This window comes from Adiantum capillus-veneris, chromosome 8, assembly GCF_014529385.1.
Source record: "Adiantum capillus-veneris isolate H3 chromosome 8, ASM1452938v2, whole genome shotgun sequence".
NCBI classification, from domain to species: Eukaryota; Viridiplantae; Streptophyta; class Polypodiopsida; order Polypodiales; family Pteridaceae; genus Adiantum; species Adiantum capillus-veneris.
This window is the reverse complement of record NC_140938.1, coordinates 139,874,345-139,886,150: the sequence shown is the minus strand read 5'-3', so window position 1 is coordinate 139,886,150 and position 11,806 is coordinate 139,874,345. Positions and strand designations below refer to the sequence as shown.

The window sequence follows — 11,806 nt, the reverse complement described above, 5'->3', positions numbered from 1 at the left end:
AGTTGGCTCATACACTGTAATAGGAGCCATATAGGGTAAAGTAGCATAATCAGATTTTTGTAGAAAGAGACGCCCTTTAAGTGGATAGGTCTGCAACTGCTGTAACCTATCCTTCTTCATCAAGTGCAGAGATTCTTCATTATTTGGGATGGAGACGCCGCCCAGTAGGGTTGGAGATGATGGACCTTTGCCCTTATCCAACTGTCATGCTAACTTTTCAGAACTAGTCGCTTTTGCCTGATCTTTGCCAGTACTGGTAGTGACTGTAATCTGTCCTACTGACTGGTTGACTTCAGTGGTCTGAGCAGTTTGTTTGTCAGCCTGGCTAACTAGAGTCTTTTTAGTAGTCACTGTTTTGACTTGACTCTCCATCTACGTCAGAAAAACAGTGCTCTTCGTCAGTGTCGTCCTCGGTTTCTTTGAGCTGCCAGATTCATCTTGGCTAGTCTTCCTTTTCAGTCCAGTTGGAGTGGTCTGACTGTCGGTTGCTTCTTCATCCGAAGACAAATTGATATTTTTTGACATTGGAAATGGCTTCTCACTCCAAGCCATTCTTACCTGGTCATGGGCATCTGGAGCAGTTGCCCAATACAAAAATTGCCAAACATACCAGGCCTTGAATACACTTTGGGATTTCAGTTTGGTAGTTTGCTGAAGCACATTATGTGACAAGATCTGATAGAGGTTGATAGAAACTTTTGAATCCAATGTCTTTGCTAGCAGCATAGCGAAAAGCTTCTGTGACACATATGTCGGATTATTCTTTAGACTGACATCTTCAGCTACAAACCTATAAGCAGTGGGAGCTTCCAGTCCGGCCACTGGAATTCCTTGACCAGTGGCTTTTCTTTTCCGCTTGGCAGCATCATCCTCCTTCAAGACTGTGCTGATCTGCTTTGGAGTTGCCACACACGGTTTGGGCTCATTTGGCATACGAACTGCAAAAGCTATGTTGTCTGGTGTGACAGACACCTTATTGCCATATATCATAGCACTGCCATCTTCAGCATTGAAAGAGTCTAGAACCTGCTTGATGATGGCTGTGTCAAAATAAATTCTTGTGGCTTGCAAAACCACACATAAATCCCAAAGTTGCAACAGAGCATGGCTTGGTCAGTGAACACATAACACTGAATCTTGTTGTAAGGGATGAGGGGAAGGCTTGCCTTAGCAGCATTGACAATAGCTTGGGTTTCATTGAGAGAGTCCTGGATCTTTTCTGAGCGTCTCCTCCTACCCATACACTGTGAAGATGACGAAACAGGTGAGGAAGAGGAAGACTTACTTGATTCTCCAAAGCCGTACCCAGGTGTTGTTGGCAAAGCTAGACGATAGTCCACTGTCTCCTCAGAAGATGAAGTCTGCGCGACTGTAGCGAAGATACCTCAGAGCTTGGCGATGGCAAATGGACAATAGGAGGGAATCGTCGCGCAAGAGATTTGTGAGGAAAAATGCCGACTCTCCTTACTGTTATACGCGTTCGCGCCATAAAAGCTCCACCACTTACCGTTCCTAGACTTTTGTGCATTGCAACTGTCGTGGCAGACATGCATTGGACAAGACTTCTATCCATCCTTGAAATGATTACTACTGGAGTGCCATCTGACCATTGGGCGCTTAAAAATTGATAACTGTGTTCCCACTGATATTGGGCTAGGTACCAATTTGGCTTGATCGCACTGGTACTGGTCCTGGTACCCGTATGGCTTGGTTCTACTGGCATTGGTTCTGAAACTAGAACTGGCTGCACATGAAAAAGCCCAAAAATATCTGATTCTGGTATCTCTTGATCTTCAGTTCCCAGGTCCCTAGTACCCTGTTCCTGTCCAGGCTCTCTAGCTTCGGAATAGTAGAACTTGATCTTCGCGCCATTATATACCCTTGTTAGCAGTAATCCAGATAAGTCTTTCAATCTTATTGTGCCATTGGAGAAAACCCAGTTTACTTCAAATGGTCCTACCCAGGCAATCTTTAGGTTTGGCTTCTTAGGACCCAATCTGGACTGATAGAGGAGTACTAGATCTCCTTTTTGAAACTCTCGGACCTTAATTCTACGATCATGCCAGTGCTTCCTTCATTGCTGAACAATCTCTTGTTCCAACATAGCCCGTCGCCTGAGTTCGTCTAACTGGGTAAGCTCATCCAGGTGCTTTTTCAGATTGTGGTTGAAGTCTAACCCATATTCCACAGCCATTCTAAGACTTGGGATAACAAACTCCATAGGAACAACAGCTTCAGTGCCATACACCATTCTAAATGGTGTCAATCCTGTAGTGACCTTGTAAGTTGTCCTATACGCCCATAAAGCAATCTGGAGCTTCAAATCCCACTGGTCTGGCTTCTTCTGCACAACCTAATTGTTTTGTTACTACTTTCAGCCTGCCCATTGCATCTGGGATAATAAGGGGTAAATTTCCGATGCTTGACTGAAAGCATATCCATTAGAATCTCTATGGTGTCATTGATAAAATGTGTCCCTTGGTCCGACAAAATCTCCACAGGGCATCCATAGAGACAGACAAATATTCTCAAATAGAAATCTTGCAGTAGACGTGGCTGTGTTGTCAGGAAGAGCCTTAGCTTCTACCCACTTAGTGACATAGCAAGTAGCCATCACTATATACTTAATCTTCCTGGGGGTAACCTTCTTGAAAGGTCGCATAAAATCCAAGCTCCATTTCATGAAAACACCCAGTGGTTGTACTGACGTTAAAGGAGTCATGTCTGCACAGCTGTAGGTCTACCCATTCTTTGGCATATGTTTCAAGTTTTGCAAAAACTTCTAACATCAGCTATCAATGTTTGCCACCATAAACCAGCTTGCAGAATCTTCTTGTAGGTAACCTCATTGGAAAAATGTCCACCTGATTTGCCATTATGTGCCTCTAAGATGACTTGCATTCTCCCTTCCATAGGCACACAACGCCGAAGAATACCATCAACACCTAATCGATAGAGTGAACCCCGGATGATGGTAAACTTCAAGCTCTTGATGACCAAAGCCTTCTTCTGTTTCTGCTTCAGTCATCTGGGAAAGCACCCTAAGAAAGAAACTGATAAACGTCATACCATTCAGGGTCAACTGATTCACTTGGTTCAAACTAAAATAATTCAGCATCCATTGGTTCGTCCCTCAAAGATGCTTCTGAATAACCCTCTATACTCTTAGATAGAAAATCAACGCCATAGTGATTCTTGCCAGGCTTATGAAAAATCCGGAATTCAAACTCCATGAGGAACATCATCCACCATATTAGCCGGCCTTGAATAATGACTTTATTAATCAAGAACAAAAGAGCCTGATGATCCACATAGAAATGAAATAGTTTGCCTAGCAGGTAATGCCTAAACTTTGTAGCATTGAAAACCATTCCTAGGGCTTCTCATTCAGTGGTCGTATAACCTTGTTCAGCCTGATTGAATCTACGACTGGCAAAAAATAGGATAATCAGTCCTTCCATCTGGCTGAGCCAATATCGCCCCCATTGCCAGTCCTGAAGCATCCACATGTACATGGAAGATAACATCCCAGTTTGGTTGCCTGAGGATTGATTTACTGATAATGGCCTTTTTCAGGTTCTGAAAGCTTTCTGCACACTCAGAAGTCCAATTGAACTTACTAGTCTTCTTTGCGAGCTCATATAATGGTACAGCTTGAGAGGTAAACTTATGCACAAACCTTCTGTAGAAGTTAATATAACCCAGGAAAGAGCTTAACTCAGATGCATTTTTGGGAGCTTTGGCTTGCTGAACACACTGGATTTTATCGTTGGCCATTTCTATTCCATTGCGCGATACTACATGTCCCAGTAGCTATCCCTTCCAGACTAGGAAAACAGATTTAAATGGATTCAGACAAATCTGCTTCTCCTGACAGCGCTTGAAAACCATTTCCAGGAATAATAAGTGTTGTTCCCCATCTAAATATACATTAAAATCATCCATGAAGATGGCGAGGAACCGATGAAGAAACTCATTGAACATTTCCATCATACACCGCTGAAAAGTAGTTGGTGCATTGTATAGGCGGAAGGGCATCACCAGATACATGAAAGATCCCCACTCTGTGATGAAAGTGGTCTTCTCTCTATCCTCAGGAGCGATCTGTAACTGGTTGTAGCCACTATAACCGTCCATAAAACTATACATTTTGTATCCTGCAATCTCATCAAGCAACATGTCAGTAAAAGGCAATGGGAATGGATCTTTGATAGTTTGGGCATTCAGTTTCCTATAGTCAACACAGACTCTCAATTTCACATTCTTCTTGGAAACTACTACTATGGAAAATAGTAAATCGCTACTGGCCACTTCTGTGATGAACCCAGCCTTGAGAAGATTGTCAATATCCTCCTTGACCTTCTTAGCATAGTTCGGTTCATTCGGTATCTTTGCAGTATTACTGGCCGCGCATCTGGCTTCAACTGTATCCTCTACTGGCATACTTTGGGATCCACCCCTTTCAGGTCTGTGTGTTCCTAGGCAAATACGTCTTTGTAGTTCTAGAACATCCTGTGTGCCTTTTCCTTCGTTGTAGGATTGAGATGCTTATTAACCTTGATCATCCTAGGACTATCCTGAGAGCCTAGGTTCCATTCATCAACCACCTTCTCTTTACCCTTGGCCTTCCATATCTCTCTCTGTTGAGCCCATTTGTTGCTTTCAGTAGTGACTGGTTTTTCTGGAATCTCTGGAATTTCTTCAATTACTACTCCTTTGCTCCGTGTTACTGCCCGTACTGGAACTGGCTCTGGTGCCTTTGCCTCAGTAGCAGCAGGTGCAGGTGTGTGTGGACATTGAGCCGCAAAATGCCCATACTTTCCACAAGTATAGCAATTCAAACTCCGACTTTGGAAGTTACCACACCCTCGGTCTCGGCTAGTACCCGCTTGGTATCTGCCACGCCCTGGACCAGTACCATTGGTACCTGGTTTCTCCTCCTGAGAAGCTTTGGCGGTTTCCACTCTTACTGGTTCGGTATATGCTACTACTAATAAGTCTTTGCCCTTCTTGAAATGATGAATCCTAATGCCACAATTATTCCATAAATGGCCAAAGGCTTTACAATAAGTACTCTGTGGGCACTCGTTGGAAACATGGCCCTTGGATTTGCATTTTGAACACCAAGGCTCCATCACTGGTTGTCTGGTCTGGCTAATCTCAGCAATCTGCCTAGCCAATCTCTTCAATCTTCTTAGTCCAGGACCCCTTTTTGACTTATCCTTGGACCTCTCGTTGGAGCTACTCTCAGAACTGCTAGAAACTTCGTTGGAATCAGAGTTCTCAGTAGAAGAACTACTGTTACTGGATCTTCTCTTCTTATGGCTCTTTTCGTTCTTAGCCTGTTGTTCCAGCTTCAGTGCTCGCTGTACCAGATCATTGAATTTCTTTGTTGGTGCTGGTACCTCCTACTCTCTAAGCTTCTTGCTATGAAAGCCATTCAGGAACCATACACGTAGTCGCTTTTCTGACGGCGGTTCCTGTAACTGCCTTATCAACTTCTTGATTTTCTCCACGTAGCTTTGGACTGACAGATTCCTCTGCTTGATCTTATCCAGTTCACAAAGAATATCTTCATCCCCTCTGTTGTTGGAATACTCCAGTATGAAGGCTTTAAGTAGTTTATTATAGGATCTAAGCTGACAAGTGGGGTAATGGTAGTACAACTTTCTCGCTGCCTCCTTCAAGGTTTGCGGAAAGTATTCACCTCGTCATCCTCATCAATATTCTTCAGCTCTGCATATTGCTCAAAAGCCTGGATGCGAAGATCCGGATCATCCTTCTTGCCCCCTTTGAATACCGAAAAAGAGATTTTCAGTGAGGATGTGTAATCATGCTGATTACCGTTGGTCGTACCGCTTCTCTTCTTAGAGTCGGAACGCCGCTTTGAGTCTTCTTACAGTTGTCAGTATCTGCATCCCAATCAATATCTGTTTTTGTCTCTGTGCCAGTGTCCTCTTTGGCCTGTCTACTGGAAGTGTGGTGACTGCCTTTACTACCTTTGGTACCCTCATCCCCCTACCTGGACCGAGAACTTTTGGCCTTACGTGCTTCCCTTTCTGCTCGTCTGTGTCTAGAGTGACTGGAATGCTGTGAGTCCTGCGTCTCATTAGCCTAACTGTGCTCCTCATGGGCCTCACTATCAGTCACCCTCTCATGCTTAGGGTCAAATTCTCTTCCCGACTCCTCAGGAATAGGATCAACACGGATGGTTGGTTTCTGGCCACGACTGGTTTTGGGTGCCATTGCTATAGCTGAGAACTTCCAACTGGGAGAAGAGTGTTCCAGTCAACGAGCTTCAGCTCTAGCCACCGTGATTGCCAAAATGGAATTGGAGCTGATCTCTTGAGATAGCTAATTCCAGTGTAAGAAGCTTAGAGCTATTGGTGATGTATTAGTTCAGACAGTAGTCTGGACAAAGGACCAGAAACTGAACTGGAATACATCTACTGGAATAAGAACCAGACTAAGTACTGAGAATGATATTCAAACTCAGATTCAGATTCATAGTAACTCAGTACAGAGTAGGTATAACTAGAATATACTGCACTACTGTAATTGGAATACAGATGAAGGATTACAATGAAGATGATGTGGCTTATGAACTAAAAGATGAACAGAGTACAACCGACAAATGACCTCGTAACTGCCAACAAAAACTACCAATAATTGCCAACCCAATTACAATGTAATGGTTCCTATTTATATGCCTTGGGTTTACCATGGTAATTACCGTAGTAATTACTGACTGATCCACTGCCTGTCTCACAGGAGCCGGTTCCCACATAGTGAAACTATCTCAGCCATCTACAATTATCTTTGTAGCGATGTTTCCACCAAAGCTTGGCATCCCCCATGAGACGAAATATAGCCAACATTGCTTGGTTATTGGGAGTAGTACCCGTAGAGCAGCAAAGTAATCCTCCATCTCTCAAACCACACTTATGCATCGCGCTCAACTTGAGTTCCTTCCCCCTTGAAAGAGGGAAGTTTAGCTTGCTTGAGATGTATCTTTTTCTCTTGAAGAGATGTGTACACCACACTCTGTGTAATATAGATTAAGTGAAACTTTATTTGATACAGTAACTTCAATCTACTTTAAGACAAGACTTGATCAGACAATAGTATAGGCAAAAGTCAATATTGATCTAAACTTAATTCATATACACATTATTTCTACCAAGGTTGGTAGTGTTTGAGTACATGTCTTTGAAATGGTTATGCCATCTTGTTAGTAAATACCCCATCCGGAAGTACACCAGCCGGAAGTGGGCCTTTTTGCGACAACTCAGTCTGCTTTTCTTGTTGAAGTATCCACTTCCTTGCAAGAACTACTTGTTGAGGTTAGAAAATCTCATGACAATGTATCAGCCGAGTGTTAGAAGGCTAAGGATTCTGAGGTCAAATCTATTGCTGATGTGCACCGTTGCAAGGGTGCCCTTGATACCATCCGAATGCACTTCCTTGACGATGCCAATGTACCAACAGGCTTGCTTGACAGCCTCCAAGAAAAATTTGACCAAGCAAAAGCCACCCTACAACAAGCATAGGTATGCTTTTAACTCCATCTGATTGTAGTATAATACCTGCAAAGTACTGGTTTGGATGTACAATATACTATAGTCTATATACTGTTGTGGAATGATTACACAATAATACCTATAAAGTAGATTGATTACTATAAATAATGGTAACATACCTGCAAAGTAACGGTTGCAATACTGGTATTGGTATTCTTTTGGTGAACATGCTACTATAAGTTCTATCAATGATCACAATAACCATATGAAAGCAACATAATACAGGTATAACAACAAAATAATACCGATATAGTAACAAAACAAAACAGTAGTTTAACACTAAAGTAACGATATGATTATAATAACCATATTGTACTGAAACTCTAATAGTGAAAATGGTATTATAAGTTTTACAATACTGGTATTATGGCTCTATCATACTGGGATGGGTAGAATGTGGTAACACAAAACCGAATAATAAAAAAACATAATAGTATGACAATAACATCAATTCGGTAAGGGTAGATCATAATACCGGTAGGATGTTATCATACCGGTATGATTACATCCTACCAGTGTGATTATATCCTACCGGTATGATTACATCTTACCGCTATGGTTATATCTTACCGGTATGGTTATATCCTATGGTATGATTATATCCTACTGGTATAGTTACATCCGACCGGTATGGTTAGATCCGACCGGTATGATTACACCCTAACGGTATGATAAAATCCAACCGGTTTGATGTTATCCTTCCGATATAATGTTATCCTACCGGTATGATGTTATACTATCCAATATAATAACATCATACCGGTGGGATAACATCATACCGGTAGGATGTAATCATACCAGTATGATAACATTATTATACCGATCTTCAAGCATTCATACCAATTTTATACTTGTTTGACATTGTCTGATAACAGAGGTCTCTTGCCTATAGGAAGAATTATCCAAATGCTTGGAGCGTGAGGAAACCTTTGGTCTTTGTGTCACGTTTTTGACAGACATGATTAGTCAACCAATGCTACCTGAAACCATAGTCTTGCCTGCACAAGTTTCAGCTATTGGACATAGTGTTGTTCTCATTGATGTGTGCAATGCTTGTGGTGTAAAAATTCATGATCACAATCGCTCAAGCCATGTTGTTCTATTGCCTTGTTCACATGCATACCATGCATTCTGCTATGCTCACTTGGTTGAGAAAGGAAAGTGCCTGCTTAAGGATTGCCCCAGAGTTATTTTTACAGAAGACTAATCCCTTCTAAAGAAGAATCCAGTTGAACCATGCCCAATAACAGGTGAGAAAATTGTTTCAACGGATAAGAAACACACCATTGTTTTAATCAGGTGGTTGATTTTTGTCTTCTCTGATGTTTTTTCAGAGTCAAGCTGCTTAAGAACTACTGTCGGTAAAGACACAGGGAACGATGCAGTGACGCCTACATACAAGAGACCTGTGGAGGTTTTGCTTGATGAAAGTGTCCCTGGTAATGTTCAGAAACCTGTTTTGGAAACAATAGAAGAAGAACAAAACTTTGAGGTAAAGGAGCAGAGTACGACTGGTGCTGAAGGGAAAATCTAGAATGACGAAGACGATGTTTTGCTAGACACTGGCGTGTGGGTGACAAGATCAAAGACCCCGAGAAAACGAGGCCAACGTGGCAAGAGTAAGTTTTTTCATTGATTAAGGCTCTAATAAGTGATCTTTTGTTGCACAGCTTTCTAAAGCTGATGGTCATGTAGATGTCAGGCTGGAGGGAAGTCCCGAGGAGACCCTTACTCAGCATATGAGAAAGGCAAAAAAATAATAATCGAGAAGACTGCAGATGAGAAGCCTAAAATGGAGCAAAAAAGCAAGGAAGATGAAGAGACCCAGGGGCAACCAGAACAGGAGATGGACATAGAAGACACTAAGGAGATGCAGAATATCGGCACAAGTTCTGACCCTAAACCCAGAGCCTGCAAAAGACTATAGTTTGCCCCCCCCTATGTTTCTTTTTATGTAACCACTTCTAAAATTAATATAACTTTCTTTCCCATTCGACGTCTCTTTCATCTTGTGCCTAATTTTTGAACATTGTGTATTTTTATTGTATGATTTCAATCTGTAGATATGTCCTAATTGCATATTTAAATTTGAGTCTTGTGTAATTTTGCATCTGCAGATATGTTTTCAGTTGAAGAATGGCGCCTTGCAGATAGGTTTAGGGCTGACAAGCAGAATGGCAGGGCTGACATTCGTGAAGTATGGAATTGGGTGTTGTCTCCTCCAGTGCTTGTGTTTCCTCTATGGTATAGACTGTGTAAAATAATCCCACTGATATGGCCAAGGCCACCACCTCCATTGAGCGTCCAGCGTAGGGTTCTCATTTTGGACCTTAATGGCTTACTGCTCAAGAAATTTGATGAAAAATATGGTGAAGAATTGCCCTACTCGCTAGAAATGCAGTATGTTGTTGAAGGGGATACACAGTTTTGGGTAAGGCCCGATGCAAAAGTGTTTTTGAATTTTTGTTTCAGATGGTTCGAAGTGTGGATATGGAGCTGCTGCCAGTTTGAGAAGCTCAAACTCACGCTAGCGATATTGTTCTTAGACCACCACAAAAGATTCAATAGAGTGGTAAGTCAGGCGCAGTGCACAAGGGCCCCTTTTAAAATGGGCAAGACAAATAAACCAGTGTTCCACAAGAATCTCGAAAATTTTCCTGACCTACCACCTGACACACTTATCTTTGATGATTCTGGATATAAGCTAATGTTTAATTCATTGGGGTCATTTCTTGTTTTTCCCAAGCTAGAAAAGCAGTCTATAGAAGTGCGCGCCTGTTTTCTATCAACTACTGTCATAAACTGGCTGGCACACTGGTTGATCTCTAAAGACAGAATTGATTATACAATGAGGACTGTAATTTGTGAAGACGGACAACCTGACGACACCTATGTGCGTCATTTTTATTGGAAATGGCGGATTGACTTTTTCCAGAAGAAAGGAATAGATTTTCTTTATAAAACAAAAGCTTCATAAAGTCTGTGAAGTGGGCGACTTTTGTCGATGGATGTAAATGGAGAATTACTCAGCCTTCTTGTCAATCAATGTAACATAATTCATGCATAATACATTTACAAGCAAGTTGCACGGAAATACGTTGTATTCTATATTTGAAGTATCTTGCAAATAAAAGGAGAGAGGGAGAGGGACAGAGAGAGAGAGAGAGAGAGAGAGAGAGAGAGAGAGAGAGAGAGAGAGAGAGAGAGAGAGAGAGAGAGAGAGAGAGAGAGAGAGAGAGAGAGAGAGTCTGATACCAGTATGATACTGAGAAGTGACTGATATGATACTGGTATGATACTGAGATGTGACCGGTATGATATTGAGAAGTGACAAAGAGAGAGAGAGAGAGAGAGAGAGAGAGAGAGAGAGAGAGAGAGAGAGAGAGAGAGAGAGAGAGAGAGAGAGAGAGAGAGAGAGAGAGAGAGAGGGAGGGACTCGTATGATACCAGTATGATACTGAGAAGTGACTGGTATGATACCGGTATGATACTGAGAAGTGACTGGTATGATACTAAGAAGTGACTGAGAAGTGACAAAGAGAGAGAGAGAGAGAGAGAGAGAGAGAGAGAGAGAGAGAGAGAGAGAGAGAGAGAGAGAGAGAGAGAGAGAGAGACAGAGAGAGAGAGAGAGAGAGGGAGGGAGAGGGAATTGTATGATACCGGTATGATACTGAGAAGTGACTGGTTTCAAACACAGTTCAGTTTATAGCTAAAGGCAGAGTCAGAGAAAGGGATTCTGCCATCATGTTTGTACTATTATTGTACTTATACTATAATCTCCAACTTGTATGATACCAGTACAAAACCATTAAATTGCCACCTTTATAGAACCAGTTTATTTAAAACGTAAGGACATGTAGTCATTCAAAGGGATAAACAAAAACATTTTTATATTTTAAAAAGGAAGTTTGGACAAAAAATTAAAACAAACTGATTGCTACAGCTCAAAAGGCATACTATTGTAGATAGACTCACTGACATCAAGTGATATTGTATATAGTTTTGAGTTGATGGGATGGGGTATCATGGGGATTTTGATTGCCCGAACAAGATGTGAATATATGAACACCTCTGGCTTTTTGTCCAAAATCTCGTAGGTCTTCTCATTTATCATACAATAGTAAAACCCTTTGATAGCATAGGATCCTTGCCCAATGATATTGCCCCAGTCATCTTCAGCGTCTGAATGAAACTCCTCAATAGCTGCAGTGAATTTCACAATATAG

At 41.8% G+C, this 11,806-nt stretch overlaps 1 pseudogene; it reads left to right on the top strand.

Annotated features, from left to right (window-relative positions):
- The first annotated feature begins 1,149 nt into the window (after nt 1–1,149).
- On the top strand, nt 1,150–9,548 carry LOC147453060 (uncharacterized; annotated as a pseudogene).
- Nucleotides 9,549–11,806: the final 2,258 nt, after the last annotated feature.